The following is a 21,755-nucleotide window of genomic DNA, read 5'->3' on the forward strand; positions in this document are numbered from 1 at the left end:
TGAAGGATATGCCAGACCATAATTTACAGACTGAGGCGGTGTACGATACTGCTGCTACTGCTGATGACCCACAGCTCCTCATGGATGCCCAGTTTACATGTGTTCTTAATCTGTCCCACTTATATACTATCGTGTTAGGCGGTCCCTCGTATCGAGGATGACTTGCTTCCACGCCAAAAAGGGATGAGTTCACAGGTGTTTCAATGAAGGACCTAATAGTCCAGATCCTGAACTACATCCCGAAGGGTGGAAGATGCCTGTGCGTGGATTATTTTAACGTGGGACTTTTGAATGGGCCACGCAGCCCAGTAAAGAGACCACATGGCCCTCCAAAAATCACGGGGAACATTGGAGCTGTGATGTTCATTACATAAACGTTCGGGACTCGGGAATCGGAAGTACAATTTCAAAATTTGCGGACGACGCCATAGTGGGGGTTGTAGCTAACACGGAGGGCTGCGACAAAATACAAGTAGACATGAAGAAACTTCCAGAATGGGTGTGTGTAATTGGCAAATGAGCTTCAATGTAGACCAGAGTGAGGGGAGTACATTTTGGTAGGAAGAGTAGGGAGGCAACATACACCTTCGGGGAAATAAGTGTCTAAATGGGGCGGAGGAACAGAGAGATCTGGGGGTACAGATACACACGTCACTAAAAGTAGTGACGCAGGTGAATAAGGCCATTGAAAAAAGCAAATAAAGCTGAGATTAATTTCTAGAGGGATAGATTTGAAAAGCAGAAAAGTTTTGTTAAACTCATATAACCTTGGTTAGACCACACTTAGTGTACTGTGCAAAGTTCTGGTCTCCATATTATAAAAAGGATCACCATGATCATCATAGGCAGTCCCTCGAAGCGAGGATGACTTGCTTCCACGCCGAAAAAGGGATGAGTTCACAGGTATTTCAATGGAGGGCCTAATATTCCAGATCCCGAACTACATGTTGAAGGGTGGAAGATGCCTGTGCGTGGATTTTTTTAACGTGGGGTGACCGTTGCACACCAGCCACCACACGGGCTCGACAGAGCTAGGTCTTGGTCCAGTGGCAAGGATTACCCAAGACATCTGGAAACCAGTTCTGCTGCACAGTCCTAGTGCACACACATCGATAATACCGCCTAGCTCCACCGCCCTCTCAGGCAGTGCACTCCAGACCCTAACCACTCGCTGCGTAAAACAGCTTTTCCTCATGTCGCCTTTGGTTCTTCTGCCAATCATCTGAAATCTGTGTCTTCTGGTTCTCGACCCCTCCACCAATGGGAACAGTTTCTCTCTATCTACTCTGTCCAGACCCCTCATGATTTTGCACACCTCGATCAAATCTCCTCTCAACCTCCTCTGCTCTATGGAGAACAGCCCCAGCTTGTCCAGTCTTTCCACGCAGCTGAAGTCTGTCATGTATGTACATGCTGTTTGTAGCCACCAGATGGTGTCATTGTTGGAGGCCACAGTGGTGGTGGACGCTTATTTGAAGTGGATCGAATGCATAATCATGTCATCCAGCACGTCCACGGCAACCATAGAGAATCTCAATGTCATGTTCGCGACACATGGTCTGCCTGACATAGTGGTGAGCGACAGTGGGCCGTGCTTCACCAGTCAGGAGTTTCAGGAATTTGTAAAACTTAACAGCATAAAACATGGAAGGTCAGCACCATTCAAGCCTGCGTCCAACGGGGAAGCAGAACGTGCAGTACAAATTATCAAACAAAGCATGAGGAGAGTAACCCAAGGGTCATTGCAGACCCGCTTGTCTTGCATACTGCTGAGTTACAGGACAAGACCCCACACAGCCCTCCTCCTTTTCTGACCTCTTGCCCTTTCCCGATTTTCACCTGCTGAACTCATGATGAAAAGAGGTCTTAAGACCAAGTTATCTCTTGTACACCCGGATTTAAATAATCATGTTGAATACAAAAGACAAAGTCAACAAGGGTACCATGATCGTGCAACTGTGTCAAGTGAGATTTCTGTTAATGATCCTGTATATGTGTTGAATTATGGTCAGGGTACCAAAGGATCACTGGCACGGTCATGGCCAAAGAGGGCAACAGAGTATTTGTTATTAAGCTCAAGAATGGGCAAACTTGCAGGAAACACATGGATCAAACAAAGCTGAGGCACACAGACGAGCCAGAGCAGTCGGACGAAAAAACCGTCGATGACCAACCAACCAACCAGCCTTCAGTGGACTCAAGGGTCATCAGTGAACCCGGAATTTCCATCACGGACCTGTTCAATAAAAATGGACTTGCAATTCCTGACATAGCCACTGCCATCCCCAACAAGTCAGCTATCCAGCCGTCAGCCACAACAGACCTTGCATACTCACCCAAGGCTGGAATCGAACTGAGACGGTCAACGCGGGACTGAAAAGCACCGGACCATCTCAACCTGTGAAAGACTGTGATAAGATCTCAGAGGAGGGTATTGTCATGTATGTACATGCTGTTTGTAGCCACCAGATGGCGTCATTGTTGGAGGCCACTGAGCCACATGCACATGGTGCTGCTCTGGTATAAAAGGCCAGCCATTTTGTGAGTCAGGCACTTTGGGCCGTATTAAACAGTATTCAGTATAACTTTATTGCATACATAACAAAGTCCCTCATCCCTGGAACCATTCTGACACTTGCATCCTCTCCATCGACAATACCGCATAGCTCCACCTCCGTAACATCACTCGCCTCCGCCCCCGCCTCTGCTCATTTGTTGCTGACACCCTCATTCTCGCCTTTGCCAACTCCAGACTTGACAGTTCCAATGCCCGGCAGCCTCCAATCTCTGATGCCTTGACTCTATTACATTCCAGGCCTCTCCTTAAATATTTAAAATGAACTCTTTTACTTTTCTGGCAGGTAATCATGCTGAATGTGATATTTATAAAATTAACATGTAAATGCTTGTCATAAATAAACAAGCTAAACTGGTGATAGCTGACAGTAGGGATTTTTGTGTGCGTGTATCAATCACACAGTTTGGCCTACCCAGCCCTTTCTAGACTTCTCACCCTTGTATTCAAATCCATTCATGGCCTTGCCCCCCCTCCCTATCGCTTCTGCCCCCACAGCCCTCCTCCTTTTCTGACCTCTTGCCCTTTCCCGATTTTCATCGGCCCACCATCAATGGCCGTGCCTTCAGCTGCCTGGGCCCCGAGCTCTGGAACCTCCTCCCTAAACCTCTCCACCTCTCTACCGCTCTCTCTCCTCCTTTAGGACCCTCCTGAAAACCTACCTCTTTGACCCAGCTTTTGCTCTTATGTCCTCATATCTCATATGAACATGTGAAGAATATAAGAAATAGGAGCAGGGGTAGGCCATTCGGCTCCTTGAGCCTGCTCCGCCATTCAATAAGATCATGGCTAATCTTCTACCTCAACTCCACTTTCCTGCACTATCCCCATATCCCTGGGTTTCCTTAATATCCAAAAATAAGAACATAAGAAAAAGGAACATGAATAGGCCATACGGCCCCTCGAACCTCCCCCATTTAATACGATCATGGCTGATCCGATCATGGACTCAGGTCCACTTCCCTGCCCGCTCCCCATAACCCCTTATTCCCTTATTGGTTAAGAAACTGTCTATCTCTGTCTTAAATTTATTCAATGTCCCTGCTTCCACAGCTCTCTGAGGCAGCGAATTCCACAGATTTACAACCCTCTGAGAGAAGAAATTCCTCCTCATCTCAGTTTTAAATGGGTGGCCCCTTATTCTAAGATTATGCCCTCTAGTTCTAGTCTCCCCTATCAGTGGAAACATCCTCTCTGCATCCACCTTGTCAAGCCCCCTCATAATCTTATACATTTCGATAAGATCACCTCTCATTCTTCTGAATTCCAATGAGTAGAGGCCCAGCCTACTCAACCTACCTCTTTTTGCCAAGCTTTTGCTCATCTGTCCTCAAATGTGAACATATGAAGAACATAAAAATTAGGAACAGGGGTTGGCCATTCAGCCCCTTGAACCTGCTCCACCATTCAATAAGATCATGGCTGATCTTCTACCTTAACTCCACTTTCCTGCACTATCCTACGCTATAAGGGGTAAGCCATATAGGACCGAGATGAGGAGAAACTTTTTCACCCAGAGAATTGTGAACCTGTGGAATTCTCTACCACAGAAAGTTGTTGAGTCCAGTTCATTGGATATATTTAAAAGGGAGTTAGATGTGATCCTTTCGTCTAAAGGGATCAGAGGGTATGGAGAGAAAGCAGGAATGGGGTACTAAAGTTGCATGATCAGCCATGATCTTATTGAATGGTGGTGCAGGCTCGAAGGGCCGAATGGCCTACTCCTGCACCTATTTTCTATGTTTCTATCCCCATATCCCTTGATTTCCTTAATATCCAAACATCTATTGAATCTTGAATATCCTCAATGACTGAGTTTCCACAGCCCTGGGACTGAATTCCAGCGATTCACCACCCTCTGAGTGAAAACGTTTCTCCTCATCTCAGTCCTAAGTGGCCGACCCCTTATCCTGAGACTGTCTTGTGACCCCTGGTTCTAGATTCCCCAGCCCGGGGGACACATCCTCCCTGCATCGACCCGGTCAAACCCTTTTGGCTGCCTCCGGCCAAAAAAATAAATCCGAAAGTACCAGGTGGTCCCGCTCCAACGAACACCTCGGGCCGGAGGCCGTGCTGAGCAGCCCAGCGTAGAGGCCCACGTATCCCCGGCAACATACCGGCATCCTGAGATCACATGGGCCTGGACCACCAATCACAATGTAGCATTCTCATTCATAGCTCCAAGCTCCCATTACTAACAATGAAAATACCCCTAACATCAAATAAATCACAAAAATATATTAAAAAAAACACTTCATTTAAAAAAAAAAGAATAATCATTGCATTAAATTAAATATTTAGAGAATTCTTTTTTTGAACTTTAAAAATATGTTAAAAATAAACTTATGTATATAGACAGGGTTTTTAATATAAAAATAAGTAATAACATTTATTTTTTTCTATCTATTAAAACACTTACGCTGGTAAAAGCAGGCCTTACACTTAATTTTACCAGGCGTTATAGTTTGAAGGACATTAGGACCGAGATGAGGAGAAATGTTTTCACTCACAGGGTGGTGAACCTGTGGAATTCTCTACCACAGAAGGCTGTGGAGGCCAAGTCACTGAATATATTTAAGAGGGAGATAGATAGATTTCTAGACACAAAAGGCATCAGGGGGTATGGGTTGAAAGCGGGAATATGGTGTTGAGATAGAGGATCAGCCATGATCATATTGAATGGCGGTGAAGGCTCGAAGGGCCGAATGGCCTACTACTGCTCCTATTTTCTATGTTTCTATGTTTCTATTCACTGGGCAAGAGTTGGGCAAATAGCCCAAATCTCCGCCCGTGAAGGCCCTTCTCCCGGGGATGCGTACAATCGCAAGTGCCAGGTTCAGGCCCGGAACCTGCGGGGCGGCCTCTTCGGGCACGTTCGGGAGAGGCCAGAATTTCAGGGCCTGTACGTTTCAATGAGATCACCTCTCATTGTTCTAAACTCTAGAAAATGTAGGCCTAGTCTACCTCAATCTCTCCTCCGGGTACTGATCATCTGACTTGGTGACGCACCTTGGGGCGTTTTACTACATTAAAGGCGCTATAGATATGCAAGTTGTTGTTGTAACAGCAGTGGAAGTGGTGGACAGGGGATTGCCCGTGCCTCTTCTCCAAAATCTGGTTCGGGCTCCATTATCTAAAACACTTGAGCTCCGCTTGTGCAATCTCCCAATTAATTGCAACTCTCAGACTGGGCTGGAGGGTATTTCTCTTCATCATCATCATCATAGGCAGTCCCTTGTATCGAGGATGACTTGCTTCCACGCCAAAAAGGGATGAGTTCACCGGTGTTTCAATGAAGGACCTAATATTCCAGATCCCGAACGACATGTTGAAGGGTGGAAGATGCCTGTGCGTGGATTTTTTTAACGTGGGGTGACCGTTGCACACCAGCCACCACACGGGCTTGACAGAGCGAGGTCTTGGTCCAGTGGCAAGGGTTAACCAGGACGACTGGAGACCAGCTCTGCTGCACGGACCCAGTGCGCGCACATATCGCACAGTGTGGGCTGGGCCCGTGCTGCCCCTGGGCCCTCGCCTCTCCTGGGCCCCGATCACGTCCCTCTACAATCTCTCGCCGCTCCTTCGCCCCGACCTCGCCGCTCCTGCTGTACCTGCCCACGCTCCAATCACCGACCTGGACTTTGATGACGGCACTCTTCGCTGCCGTCGCCCTCCTGCACCAGCTCGCGCTGTACCTTGCCGTGGTACACCGCCACGCTGCCCATGGCCGCCGCTCACCGCTCCTTTCATGGCCCCGGCCTGCCGCTGACGGTCTCTCGTAGGTCGGGGCCGCCACAATTACCGCCAGAGTATTTCTAGCATTGCTGCGGCAGCTTAAAGGGCTGCAGCCGCTCTTTTAAAGGGCCGAGTGATTTGGGCTTGGCAGAAATTCACAACGGTCAAAATAACTTTCATTGTGACCCCATGGAGCAGCACCATGGTGGGAATCGTGGCCATTGATTTTCCACTTGTATTTGTGGGTGTGACAATTTTTGGGGGTGTGAGGATGACATGGGTACCTGTATAAATCCTGTAGCGCACAAACTGACCATTCGGCCCATCTGGTCTATACTGGCATTTATACGCCACACGAGCCTCCTCCCACCCCTCTTCATCTCATCCTATATGCATATCCTTCTATTCCTTTCTCCCTCATGTGTTTATGGAGCTTCCCCTCAAATACACATGTGCCATTTGCCTAAGCTGCTCGCTGTTTTAGCGAGTTCCACATTCTCACCACTCTCTGGGTAAAGGCATTTCTCCTGAATTCCCCATTGGATTTATTAATGACTATCTTATATTTATGGCCTCTAGGTCTGGGTCTCCCCCACACATGGAAACATCTTCTCAATGTCTACCCTATCAAACCCCTTCATCATTCTGAAGACATCTATTAGGGCACCCTTTAGCCTTCCCCTTTCTAGAGAAAAGAGACCCAGCCTGTTCATCCTTTCCTGATAGTTATGTCCTCTCAGTTCTGGTATCATCCTTGTGAATCTTATTTGCACCCTCTCCAATGCCTCGATATCCATTTTACCCCAGAGGGGTCGAAGTTCAGGTGCACCAGAAAGCTGGCACACCGATGAGTTTTGGAGTGGTACTTACCGCTGGAACTCCTGGTATGGTAAGTAGATCCATTTTCAGGACTCCGACAGGAAATGGATCATAATGGGGGCGGGCCTTAGACTCAAAGCCAGGCTGATTGGCTGAAAATGGATCGCTCGGGGGGCGTCCGTCGCTGTCAATCAGCGGTGGAGTCGTGGTGATGTCACAGCACTTGTGCATCGCCACCCTCTCTCCCCTCTGTTACAGGGGAGCGATTCAATCAAGTTTTATCTTTAGCCACTACCATCAGGGAGGCTTTTGGCTGGGCCAGCGGCCTGGCACCCGAGAGAGGGGGTGCCAGGCTGCCCATTGGCAGCCCGGCCGAACCCGGGGGCACTATCTCCCTGACCAATCGGCAAATCAGCCAGCAAAAATATTTTCATTGCGGCCGCAGCAGTGGGCCCTCCCCTTTAAGGGCGGCCTTACTGCCGGACCGCACTCAGTGTGGAGATGGTGCATCGGCAGATAAACCTGTCGGGTGCACCGCGCGGCGGGGGATCGAGGGATTCAGCTGAAAATCGCTGGTAAGTATGTTTTAATTGCTCAACATTGGCAGTGCAACCAATTGGGCAGGATTGGGGTCCAGGCCGAAAAATCCCCGAGCTGAATTTAGGTCGGGTCAGCAAGTGGACCCGAAAGCGGCGGCCATTCGATACAACAGTCAACATACTTCAGTTACATGCTGGGTTTTCGTCTTTGAAAAGTGCGTGACAGTTCTGCATGAAATATTTCCTTTCGGAGAAAGAACGAGAGCGAGAGAGACAGAGATCGAGAGACAAAGAGCGAGAAAGAGAGAGAGACAGAGATCGAGAAACAAAGAGAGAGCAAGAGACAAAGAGCGTGAGATAGTCAGAGATAGAGTGAAACAAGTACGCGTGGAGAGAGAGAGAGAGAGAGAGCGAGCGAGACTTGCGGCAGGCATTAACGGGTCTCTTTGAGACCCTGAATTTCGGGCCCCCAGAACTGTTCGTAATATTCCAAGTGTAGTCTAAACAAGCTTCGATACAAGTTTAGATGGAGAAAAATTGCAAAGTGCTGCAGTACAGAGGGACCTGGGGGTCCTTGTGCATGAAACACAAAAAGTTAGCATGCAGGTACAGCAAGTGATCAGGAAGGCAAATGGAATGTTGGCCTTTATTGCAAGGGGGGATAGAGTATAAAAGCAGAGAAGTCCTGCTACAACTGTACAGAGTATTGGTGAGGCCACACCTGGAGTACTGCGTACAGTTTTGGTCTCCGTATTTAAGGAAGGATATACTTGCATTGGAGGCTGTTCAGAGAAGGTTCACTAGGTTGATTCCATAGATGAGGGGGTTGACTTATGAAGATAGGTTGAGTAGGTTGGGCCTCTACATAATGGAGTTCAGAAGAATGATCTTATCGAAACATATAAAATTATGAGGGGGTTCAACAAAATGGGCGTTATTTCCGGTGTGGGCGGTAAAAAAGGGATTTCATATCGCCGGCTTCTCGCCCATTCTCAAAACAGCTAGTTTACATTTTTGAAAATGTTCGTTACCACGAGCGATATCAAATGGGCAGTAGCGTTAAATTTTTTTGACCTTCTGCCGCAAAGTGTGGCCGTCCCTAGCAACAGCATGGCAACGCTCGATTCCTATGATTCAGGAGGTCAAGGGTCATCATGACATGTGCAGAAGAGGAGACAGAGAGAGAGGGAGCAGAGAGGGACTGAAAGCGTGTGTGGCTGTGGTGTGTGCTTGTGTGGCTGTGGTGGGAGGCACGATGGAGATTCACCAGCAGCAAAAAGCCTACTAAGCACCAAGAACATAGTTGGTACCGAGTTTTTATCCAACAAATAAGATATAACATGGAAGGGATGGAGGAGGCCCTGGAGCTGCTAGCCAGGAACACTGGTGGCAGAGGGCTCCCAATGGTCCCCGAGCGCGGCACTCCACCCCTAGGTTCCGCACCACCACTGCGAATGACAGATGAGAGCAAGGACCAAGTTCCTGCTTCTGCATCAGAGAATGTTACCCCCTCGACACCCCCCGCTCCAGTACCCACCTCATCTGCCTTCATCCCCCCACCGATGAGGCACCGCCTGAGGAACTCCTCGGCCAGGCGCCGTAGAGCGAGGAGGGGAAGAGGTAGAGGTGGGGAGAAGAAGGAGGGGGGAAGGAAAGTGAGGTACATGTCCGCAGGTGATGACTGTGTTATATCTCCATCTGGGTGCATGCAATTTGTTGCAATGTATGGGGGCTGGGGACCATGCCCCCGCTTTGCCTTTGTATTCTGTGTTGCTGGACATGTTGACCATGTGATTTATGTCAATGGTGGAAAAAGTAGGGTGTGGGCAGGGGTTGGGTGTTATTGGCTGCGATACTTATGATTTCAGACCAATGTTGGTATTAAACTTTTGTTGTTGAACATAACCTTGTTGTGCATTGTGTCAGATAGTTGGACCATTACACACTGGTGATTCCTTACCATGAAAGGGTTAAATACAAGTTAACATCAATCAACGTAAACTTTAACTGGCACCAAGATGATGGGCACCATTGATGCCTGAGCTGTACACACACAGCAGTGTGTCAGTGTTGTCACTCACATCGTTCAGATATCAGCTCCTCACGTAAGAGTGGGATTTAACAAATGTCAGCCACACCGCTGGCGTTTGTTCCAGTTAGTTCCACTTTTTGTGGGTGGTTTTTTGGGCGAGCGATATTGTGGCCGATATGTGTGCGAGGTGGTGAGATTGATGATGGGCGATCTCCATGGCCGCTAGTTTGGGTAAATATGCTCTTTACAACAAAAAACAGTGGGCGGGCGTTCATATTGAATCTTGACATTAATTCCGTGCAGAAAGTAACGCTGGGCGATAGTATGGGCGTTGAATTCGCCCTTTTTGCTGATTCCGCCCAAAAAAAGTGGGCGGGCGTTAATATTTTTTCCCAGCGTTAAGCCCATTGGAAAAATAACACTCGACGATAATTCTCGTAAAAAAGCCTGTCAATTTCCATTTCGTGCCAAAATGGGCGATTTATGGGCGTTATACGTCATTTCAGCGCAAAATAGGCGTTAAGTGGGTGTTAAGCAAAGAAAATGGAGGTCCTAGCCCATAGTCTCAGAATAAGAGGCCGCCCAGTTAAAACTGAGATGAGGAGAAATTTCTTCTCTCAGAGGGTTGTAAATCTGTGGAATTCTCTGCCCCAGAGAGCTGTGGAGGCTGGGTCATTGAATATATTTAAGGTGGAGAGAGACAGGTTTTTGAGCGATAAGGGAATAAGGGGTTATGGGGAGCGGGCAGGGAAGTGGACCTGAGTCCATGATCAGATCAGCCATGATCTTATTGAATGGCGGAGCAGGCTCGAGGGGCCAAATGGCCTACTCCTGCTCCTATTTCTTATGTTCTTATGTTCTTAACATAGAAACATAGAAAATAGGTGCAGGAATAGGCCATTCCTGTAGCCCAGTACTTCATGGGGTACTTCAGTACCCCATTCCTGCTTTCTCTCCATACCCCTTGATCCCTTTAGCCATAAGGGTCTGTAAGGGGTTCTCGGGGAGTGTTGTTGTGCCTTGGGTGTCTCTCTCTGGGCTTCTGCCCTCACAGCTTATGCCTGGCCTGTGAGGTACCCTGAGTGCTGCAAGAGCACCCCTGGAGAGACTGTGTCCACAGCTTATGAAGGGGGTTTTGAGACTCGTGCATCCCCACAGCTTATGCCTAGCCTGTGAGGCACCTGTGAGTGTCAAACACTCCTAACCCCTTCTTCCCTAGCCTGTGACACACAGTTGAGCGTTTTCGAGGCGCTCCTAGCTTCCCTTACACTGTTCTGACATAAGACTCGCGATCAGGAGATGTAATACAATAGAACTGAGACAAGGTGATTCCAAGAGGAACTTAGGCTTCCAATTTATTTTACAAGGTGTATCTCAACAAACAGCAATACACCAACAAAACAATCCCCCTAAATCCCACTAAACGGACACAACGAAAATTTTTACACAAGTTTAGCAGTACAATGCCCAACCTCCCACCTTTCCTGGTCTAACTGAGTTGGGAGTTCTGGGGACCAGAGGTTATACTCACTACTGTGCCTTCTGCAGTCTGGTGGTTTGTTTCATCTATCTTTGGTGTCTTCGGACACTGGTTTTCCTTCAGTGTCGAGAGGCTTGCTGGTTGTTGAATCACAAGAGCAGAACACACACACACTGGGTCAAAAAACCCTTTTTATAGCCAGATTATCCAGTCCGCCTCTCCTGCTGAAATCGATTCTTCCCATTGGTGGGCTTTGTGATTTTGAAAAATGCAGCAGTTTTAGATTATTGCGGGTTTTTTCCACTGATGTTAACCTACTCAAGGTTTGAGTAGGTGTTGATTGCGTTGGCCTCCTGCAGCCATTGTGTAGGCCCTTGGGTTGTTTTGGGTTCCCTGGTTTCTGAAGGTCTGCATAATTTCCCTCCATAGTGTAAACATGGGGAAGACAATAGTCCGATAATGGCTGTGAGTCAGTCCCACAGTTTTCGAGCAAGTGCTCTCCCATTGGCTTGAAAGCCCCATGCTTCGGGCTGACTCTGTCTCACCATTAGCCCTCCGGTGTCCACCCACGTCCAATCACTGCTCTGCCAAGGTCAAACTGTTATCGGTTTCAATTCACAGCACAGTCTGATCCCACAGCCCTTTTCCTTCTGGGTAAAATGAGGGGGTTTTCGTCCTCCCCTACATAATCCCCCATCTGACGCAGTCAGACACCACTCGAGTGTGTCAAAGTTCAGGGTGGTGAGAAAACCCTAGGTCTCCCAAATTGCCCAACTTTCCCCAGTTTAACTCGAAACTGATCCCGTCGATATATATCGTAATTCCTTTTAACGCGGTACAAAACACAGAATCCAACAGGTTACAATATACGGCAGCAATATACATAAATGTACTTAAGGTTACAGCAGTAATTGTACATTGAGTCTCATTTCAGTCTTAACCGTAAAGAAAAGAAACCTGCCCTGCAAACTCCCCAGGTCCATGTATGAAAACGCAATCATCCCTGGGAATAACAAAACCGCCTAAGTGTCGCGGTCAAGCTTTGTTTACACGCCTTGAGTGTTTAGCAACGGCTCTCCTGTCTGTGTAGTAGCCTGAGGAACTGCTTTCTTTTCCTTTTTCTCCTGAGCTTACAGCTTGTAACTAGCAGATAAGCTACAATCAGGAGTTGGCCGATTACTAAGGCATGCGATCCCACCCGGATCCATGCAGGTATGTCTGCCCGTATTCCCAAATCCCACCATGCTGGGGGTTTAATCTGGGCAATCTCCCCTGATAGCATTTCAGTTTTCTGCTCCATGGTGTAAAAATGTTTTTGAGACAAATCCACTGCCTGGAGGAGGGCTGTAAGTTTCTCAGGTAGTGGGGCAATGGAATAGCCAAAATGGGCGACATATTGTTGTAGATGGCTGAGGTTGTTTTGTACCGTGAGGTGAATCGTGGAAGGTTCAGGGATGGGTGTGATTCTGGTGTGTGCCACTTGAACCTCTGCCCTGGGTTTAAAGCAAAAGCTGCTGTACGGTATTGGACACCACCTTCCCGGTCCGTGTTCATACCGTTGGGCACTTGTGGTGACACAATATGTCCCACCGCCTACATATGCTACCTGTGGAGGCATGTGGTTAGGGGCCATTACCTCCATTGTGCAATTGATAGGCTCTGCTCCAGCAGTGTTGAACCCGCATTGTGGCCTTGCAAAAGTGTTCAAGTGCTGGGGGCACAGGATTACCTGTGCTCCCCTGCTCCGACAACCTGAGAAGTCTGTACCTGTCACAGTGTGCTCCCACATTGTGACATAAGGTGGGACCTCTTGGAATAGAACATGCACCCCTCCACGAATGACTCCCACATTCTCCACTCGGTACAGGGGTGCTGGTCGTGGGGACGCCCCCATCATGGGCATCCTGACCACCACACCCATGATGGTATTGTTTGACTTTCCACAGTCCACCGGTACCGGGTAGGCTTCCGTCGCTACACGAAATTGGCAAGGACTCAAAACATTATCATAAGGGTGCAGTGCTGCTAAGTGCTGGTTGCTGATCCAGGAGGGGACCTGTCCCTGTCTCAGATCCTCGAGTTTACTCCGTCCCTCTCCCAGCAACCAGGCCCCATAGATCACGCACACCTCATTTTGGGCGGCTTGATCGGAGGCGTTTCTATCCTCCCGAATCAAGGCGTTTACAGCTCTGGCCTGTGCCTCCAATTGAGAGATAATCTCCTTTAAGTGAACTGTCATTGCCACCTCTTCGTGGAGCGCGGATCCCACTACGGTATTCTCGTCCCCCAGGATTCTGCGTAGCTGATTCTTTAACCCATTTATCTGGAGGGCCAGCTGCATGTTATCCAAACTGTTTATGGCGGACGCCCCGGTGTTAAACCCCGTGAAAATGTCATTTAAAGTGCCTCGCCTCTGCCTGCCCGGTTCGGCCCTATCCCACTGTTTATACAAGTCTGTCACTTTGACATCCCTGAAGTCCAGTTCATAGAACTTCCGGAACATCTCCCGCAGCAGAGCCTGGTATAACAGCTCGGTTTCCCGGGGACACCACGTAGGTAGGCGGACTTCTGTCAGATTTAGCACCACTGATGCCATTGCGTAGTGTACCCCCTGATAAAGTAGTTTCTCGGTAGGGACCAACACTAAACCATTCCCCGGCTCCCTGGTTGTTGTCGGGCACCCGTGTGGGAACCTGTCGCCTATGCCTCCAGGATCTTGTCTAAGGCCGAGATGGCCGACAGCATGATTGAGAAGAGGCATTAGCGTATGTGTGTTCGGGATAAAGAAAATGCATCAGTACCTGTTTGGCCTCAAATTTGAGCTGGAAACCGATCACAAGTCCCTCATATCCCTGTTCGCTGAAAACAAGGGGATAAATACTAATGCCTCGGCCTGCATACAAAGGTGGGCACTCACGCTATCAGCGTATAACTATACCATCCGCCACATGCCAGGCACCGAGAACTGTGCGGATGCTCTCAGTTGGCTACCATTGCCCACCACGGGGGTGGAAATGGCGCAGCCTGCAAACTTGTTGATGGTGGTGCTCTGCGCAGACTTGTTGCTGGTCATGGAAGCGTTTGAAAATGATAAATCACCTGTCACGGCCCGCCAGATTAGGACTTGGACCAGCCAAGATCCTCTGCTGTCCCGAGCAAAAAACTGTGGACTGCATGGGAGCTGGGCCAGCATCCCCGTTGAAATGCAAGAGCTAATCAAGCCGTTCCAGCGGTGAAAGGACGAACTGTCCATTCAGGCAGATTGCCTGTTGTGGGGTAACCGCATAATGCTACCCAAAAAGAGCAGGGAGACGTTCATCTCGGATCTCCACAGCACACACTCGGGTATAGTAATGATGAAAGCGATAGCCAGATCCCACGTGTGGTGGCCCAGTATCGACTCTGACTTAGAGTCCTGTGTACGGCAATGCAGTGTATGTGCTCAGTTGATCAACGCGCCCAGAGGGGCACCACTAAGATTGTGGTCCTGGCCCTCCAGACCATGGTCAAGGAACCATGTCGACTATGTGGGCCCGTTTCTCGATAAAATGTTCCTGGTGGTGGTGGATGCTTTTTCAAAATGGATTGAATGTGAAATAATGTCGGGAAGCACTGCCACCGCCACCATTGAAAGCCTGAGGGCCATGTTTGCCACCCACGGCCTGCCTGACATACTGGTCAGTGACAACCAGTGCCGAATTTAAAGAATTCATGACCCGCAATGGGATCAAACATGTCACCTCGGCCCCGTTTAAACAAGCCTCCAATGGGCAGGCAGAGCGGGCAGTACAAACAGTCAAACAGCCTTAAACGAGTCACAGAAGGCTAACTCCAAACCCACCCGTCCCGAGTACTGCTCAGCTACCGCATGAGACCCCACTTGCCCACAGGGGTGCCCCCGGCTGAGCTACTCATGAAAAGGACACTTAAAACCAGACTCTCGCTGGTTCTCCCCAATCTGCTTGATCAGGTAGAGAGCAGGCGGCAGCAACAAAATATAAACGATGGTCGAGCCACTGTGTCACGGGAAATTGATCTGAATGACCCTGTGTATGTGTTAAACTGTGGACATGGTCCCAAGTGGATCGTGGGAACGGTGATAGCTAAAGAAGGGAGTAGGGTGTTTGTAGTCAAACCAGACAATGGACAAATTTGCAGAAAGCCCCTGGACCAAACGAGGCTGCGGTTCACAGACTGCCCTGAACAACCCACAGCAGACACCACCTTTTTCGAGCCCACAACACACACCCAAAGGATCAACGACATCACGCCGGATCAGGAAATCGAACTCATCATGCCCAACAGCCCAGCAAGGCCAGGCTCACCCAACAGCCCTGCAGGGCCAACAACACGCCAGCCCAGCGAGGGCACAGCCAACACACCAGAACAGACCTTTGTACCGAGGCGGTCCACCAGGGAAAGAAAGGCTCCCGACCGCCTCACCTTGTAAATAGTTTTCACTTTGACTTTGGCGGGGGGAGTGATGTTGTGTATCTGTAAAGCATGCACTCCCATGTTCCGCCACCAGGGAGTGCATCCCCTGAAATCCCAGCATCCCTTGGGAGCACTGTATATAAGCCGACCCCTAAGGCCTGTTCCACACTCTGGAGTGTCTTAATAAAGACTGAGGTCACTGTTACTTTAACCTCCCTGTGTGCAGTCTCATCTGTGTTCGGAACACAATAGAAAGAAAGCGAAACTTGCCAATAAAGTACATTTTGGAGTGTTGTAATGTGGGAAACGCGGCAGCCAATTTGCGCACAGCAAGCTCTCACAAACAGCAATGTGATAATGACCGGATAATCTGTTTTTGTGTGACGTTGATTGAGGGATAAATATTGGCCGCAGGACAGCGGGGTGAACTCCCTCTGCTCCTGGTCAAAATAGTGACCATGGGATCTTTTATGTCCACCTGAGAGAGCAGAGGGGTCCTCGGTTTAACGTCTCATCTGAGAGACGACACCTCCGACAGTGCAGCGCTCCCTCGGCACTGCACCGGGAGTGTCAGCCTAGGTTTCAGTGGGGCTTGAGCCTACTCCAGCAACTTGGGCAGAAAGTGCAAAGTCGTAGCGTCAGTTTTTGTTTTTCCGCCACTCGAGTCTAATTTTAATTTGAAAGGAATCTGTTGTCTCATTCTTTTTTTGAGGTGTAGTTGTATGCATGCATGCATGCATGTTAGCTTGGCTGACTTGGCTCTTTCAGCCATTTACAATGAAATGTTGTGCAAGTGCTTCAATTCTAGCTGCTGTTTTGACACTAGCTGGAGTGACACGCCCAGCGAACAGGTCCTTGCAGGTTCACAGGACACTTACCGATCGGGAATAGCTTTGGCCCTCATAATTTATCTAGGCAGGATAAACAAGCACTCCCTCCAATTGGATCTGAAATGCTTTCCAGGGTTTTAACTTGCTGGATTCCACAAGATCTCTGCGCTCCTCCAATTCTGTCTCTTGAGCATCCCCCGATTTCAATCGCTCCACCATTCGGGGCCGTGCCTTCAGCTGCCTGGGCCCCAAGCTCTGGAACTCCCTGCCTAAACCTCTCCGCCTCTCCTCCTCTCTCTCCTCCTTTAAGTCGCTCCTCAAAACCTACCTCTTTGACCCAGCTTTTGGTCGCCTGTCCTAACAGCTCCTTACGTAGATCGGTGTCAAATTTTCTTTGATAACTTCTCCAGTCAAACGTTTTGTTAATTGGAAATCCTCTCTCTCTCTCTCTCCTCCCACCCTCCCCCACAACTATTCAACGAATCGCACAGTACAGAAAGAGGCCATTCGGCCCATCTTGCCTGAGATGATTCAATGCGTGTCAGCTGTGGCTCAGTGGGCAGCACTCTGGCCTCTGAGTCAGAAGGTTGTGGGTTCAAGTCCCACTCCAGAGACTTGAGCACAAAAATCTAGGCTGACACTCCAGTTCAGTGCTGAGAGAGCGCTGCACTGTCGGAGGTGCCGTCTTTTGGATGAGACGCTAAACCGAGGTCCTCTCTGCACTCCTTCAATTCTGGCCACTCGGACATCCCTGAATTCAATCGCTCCACCATTGGTGGCCGTGTCTTCAGCTGTCTGGGCCCCAAGCTCTGGAATTCTCTCCCTAAACCTCTGCCTCCCTCTCCTCCTTTAAGGCGCACCTTAAGACTTTTCTTTTCGAGCAAGCTTTTGGTCACCTGTCCTAATATCTCCTTATGTGGCTCGGTGTCAAATTTTGTTTGATAATCGCTCCTGTGAAGCACCTTGGGATGTTTTACTACATTAAAGGTGCTATATAAATGCAATTTGTTGTTGTATAAGAATCTTTTGATATCAGTTCTAAAGCTCCCTTTGAACCAGTGCCCCCTCATCCTTCTCCCATTCTGTAATTTAAAGTGGAGCTCCAGGTAAACTATCACATATCTGTCTGTACCTTCAACTTTCATAAGTCTCCTGCCTATGCTGAAAATCCCCTGGGGGTGAAAATCGACTTGAGCAGGGACATAAAACAAATAGTATCACACCTGCCTCCGCCTGAGAATTCAAGCCAGGCCGTTCAGGGGTGCTATCAGGAAGCACTTCCTCACACAAAGGGCAGTGGGAATCTGGAATTCTCTCCCCACCCCAAAAAGCTGTGGATGCTGGGATAATTAACATTTACAAGACTGAGACTGACATAATTTGATTAGGGTATTAAGGGATATGGATCAAAGGCAGCTGGATAGAGTTAAGCTGCAGATCAGCCAGGATCTATTTGAATGACAGAACAGGCTCGAAGGGCTGCAGGGCCTACTCCTGTTCCTATGCAACAGGCTCGAGTGGCTGAAAGACCGACTCCTGTTCATTTTTTTTATTCGTTCATGGGATGTGGGCGTTGCTGGCAAGGCCGTCATTTATTGCCCATCCCTAATTGCCCCTTGAGAAAGTGGTGGTGAGCCGCTTTCTTGAACTGCTGCATTCCGTGTGGTAAAGGTGCTCCCACAGTGCTGTTAGGGAGGGAGTTCCAGGATTGTGACCCAGTGACGATGAAGGAACGGTCGATATATTTCCAAGTCAGGATGGTGTGTGACTGGGAGGGGAACGTGGAGGTGGTGGTGTTCCCATGCACCTGCTGCCCTTGTCCTTCTAGGTGGTAGAGGTCGCGGGTTTAGGAGGTGCTGCCGAAGAAGCCTTGGCGAGTTGCTGCAGTGCATCTTGTAGATGGTCCACACTGCAGCCACGGTGCGCCGGTGGTGGAGGGGAGTGAATGTTGAAGGTGATGGATGGGGTGCCGATCAAGTGGCTGCTTTGTCCTGGATGGTGTCGAGCTTCTTGAGTGTTGTTGGAGGTGCACTCATCCAGGCAAGTGGAGAGTATTCCATCACACTCCGGACTTGTGCCTTGTAGATGGTGGAAAGGCTTTGGGGAGACAGGAGGTGAGACACTTGCCGCAGAATACCCAGCCTCTGACCTGCTTTTGTAGCCACAGTATTTATGTGGCTGGTCCAGTTAAGTTTCTGGTCAATGGTGACCCCCAGGATGTTGATGGTGGGATCCGGTGATGGTAATGCTGTTCAATGTCAAGGGGCGGTGGTTAGACTCTCGCTTGTTGAAGATGGTCATTGCTTGGTACTTGTGTGGTGTGAATGTTACTTGCCACTTATCAGCCCAAGCCTGAATGTTGTCCAGGTCTTGCTGCATGCGGCCATGGACTGCTCCATTATCTGAGGAGTTGTGAATGGAACTGAACACTGTGCAATCATCAGTGAACATCCCCACTTCTGACCTTATGATGGAGGGAAGGTCATTGATGAAGCAGCTGAAGATGGTTGGGCCTAGGACACTGCCCTGAGGAACTCCTGCACCGATGTCCTGGGGCTGTGATAATTGGCCTCCAACTGCCACAACCATCTTCCTTTGTGCTAGTATAACTCCTGCCAGTGGAGCGTTTTCCCCCTGATTACCATTGACTTAAATTTTACTCGGGCTCCTTCTCCTGGATGATGTCGAGCTTCTTGAGTGTTGTTGGAGCTGCACTCATCCAGGCAAGTGGAGAGTATTCCATCACACTCCTGACTTGTGCCTTGTAGATGTTTTGGGGAGTCAGGAGGTGAGACACTTGCCGCAGAAGACCCAGCCTCTGACCTGCTCTTGTCAAATGCCACACTTGGTCAAATGCTGCCTTGATGTCAAGGGCAGTCACTCTCACCTCCCCTCTGGAATTCAGCTCTGTTGTTCATGTTTGGACCAAGGCTGTAATGAGGTCTGGAGCCAAGTGGTCCTGGCGGAACACAAACTGAGCATCAGTGAGCAGGTTATTGGTGAGTAAGTGCCGCTTGATAGCACTGTCGACGCCTTCCATCACTTTGCTGATGATCCTATTGCCACCCTTTCTGCTCCCCGTCTGATATTCAGTGCCATTGACTTTACTCTGTGTCCCCACACAAGTTGAATGTCACCCTCCCACGCCCCAAGTCTCTCCAGCCTGTGGAGTTGAGGTAGAAGATCAGCCATGATCTTACTGAATGGCGGAACGGGCTCGAGGGGTGAATGGACCACTCATGTTTCTATGTTGTTGCTCTGCAACCAATCTGTGCAATTGTCCACTGCTAGTCGATCCACAAGGGCCCTCTTTGAGTGATTGGAGGATTATTGGATCAGTGCCATGTTAATGACAAGGCCCTCAAAACTACCACCAAGCTCATGGTTCCTGTATGGCTCAGAGACATGGACCATGTACAGTAGACACCTCAAGTCGCTGGAGAAATACCACCAACGATGTCTCCGCAAGATCCTACAAATCCTCTGAGAGGACAAACGCACCAACATTAGTGTCCTCAACCAGGCCAACATTCCCAGCATCGAAGCACTGACCACACTTGACCAGCTTCGTTGGGCAGGCCACATTGTCTGCATGCCTGACACGAGACTCCCAAAGCAAGCGCTCTACTCGGAACTCTTTCATGGCAAGCGAGCCAAAGGTGGGCAGTGGAAACGTTACAAGGACACCCTCAAAGCCTCCCTGATAAAGTGCAACATCCCCACCGACACCTGGGAGTCCCTGACCAAAGACCGCCCTAAGTGGAGGACGAGCATCCGGGAGGGCGCTGAGCACCTCGAATCTCGTCGCCGAGAGCATGCAGAAAGCGAGCGCAGGCAGCGGAAGGAGCGTGCGGCAAACCAGACTCCCCACCTGCTCTTTCCCTCAACGACTATTTGTCCCACCTGTGACAGGGACTGTGGCTCTCGTATTGGACTGTTACATAAAGACTCATGTTAAGAGTGGAAGCAAGTCTTCCTCGATTACGAGGGGCTGCCTATGATGATGACATTAATCAAGCGCAACACCACCATTCCAACAAAGCAAACACAGACCTTCACCACCTACTCGGATAACCAGCCTGGTGTGCTGATTCAGGTGTTTGAAGGTGAAAGAGCCATGACTAAGGATAACTTGCTGGGCAAGTCTGAGTTGACTGGAATTTTACATGCTCCAAGGGGTGTGCCTCAACTTGAGGTGACATTTGATATTGATGCCAATGGTATCGCCGAGAGCATGCAGAAACCAAGCGCAGGCAGGTGTGCGGCAAACCTGTTTCATCCTCCCTTACCCGCAATCACTCTCTGTCCCACCTGTGACAGGGACTGTGGTTCTCATACTGGACTGTTCAGCCTCGTAAGGACTCATTTTTAGAGTGGAAGCAAGTCTTCCTCGATAAGGAAAGCAAATCACAAATCAAAAATGACAAAGGTGGCTTGAGCAAGGAAGCTATTGAACGTATGGTCCAGGAAGCTGAGACGTACAAATCTGAAGATAACCAGCCACGTGAAAAAAGGCTCTTCAAAAAAAGCTTTGGAGTCATGTGCTTTCAACATGAAGATCACAACTGAGGATAAAAAGCTCAAGGGAAAAGTTGGAGATGATGACAAGCAGAAAATTTTAGACAAATCATCATCATCATAGGCAGTCCCTCGGAATCGAGGAAGACTTACTTCCACTCTAAAAGTGAGTTCTCAGGTGGCTGAACAGTCCAATACGGGAATTACAGTCTCTGTCACAGGTGGGACAGACAGTGGTTGAGGGAAAGGGTGGGTGGGACTGGTTTGTCGCACGCTCCTTCCGCTGCCTGCGCTTGCTTTCTGCATGCTCGCCGCAATTTATTCAATGACCCAGCTTCCACAGCTCTCTGAGGCAGCGAATTTCACAGATTTACAACCCTCTGAGAGAAGACATTCCTCCTCATCTCAGTTTTAAGTGGGCGGCCCCTTGATCTAAGATTATGCCCCCTAGTTCTCGTCTCTCCTATCAGTGGAAACATCCTCTCTGCATCCACCGTGTCAAGCCCCCTCATAATCTTATACGTTTCGATAAGATCATTCTTCTGAATTCCAATGAATAGAGGCCCAACCTACTCAACCTTTCCTCATAAGTCAGCCCCTTCACCTCCAGAATCAACCTTGTGAACCTTCTCTGAACAGCCTCCAAAACAAGTATGTCCTTTCGTAAATATGGAAACCAAAACTGCACGCAGTATTCCAAGTATGACCTCACCAATACCCTGTATAACTGTAGCAAGACTTCCCTGCTTTTATACTCCATCCCCTTTGTATAAAAGCCAAGATACCATTGACC

At 49.1% G+C, this 21,755-nt stretch overlaps 1 pseudogene; it reads left to right on the forward strand.

The window, feature by feature from the left end:
- The first annotated feature begins 20,444 nt into the window (after nt 1-20,444).
- Nucleotides 20,445-21,086, forward strand: LOC139272630 (heat shock cognate 71 kDa protein pseudogene; annotated as a pseudogene).
- The last annotated feature ends 669 nt before the right edge of the window (nt 21,087-21,755 follow it).

This window comes from Pristiophorus japonicus, chromosome 1 (assembly GCF_044704955.1).
Source record: "Pristiophorus japonicus isolate sPriJap1 chromosome 1, sPriJap1.hap1, whole genome shotgun sequence".
Lineage (NCBI taxonomy): Eukaryota > Metazoa > Chordata > Chondrichthyes > Pristiophoridae > Pristiophorus > Pristiophorus japonicus.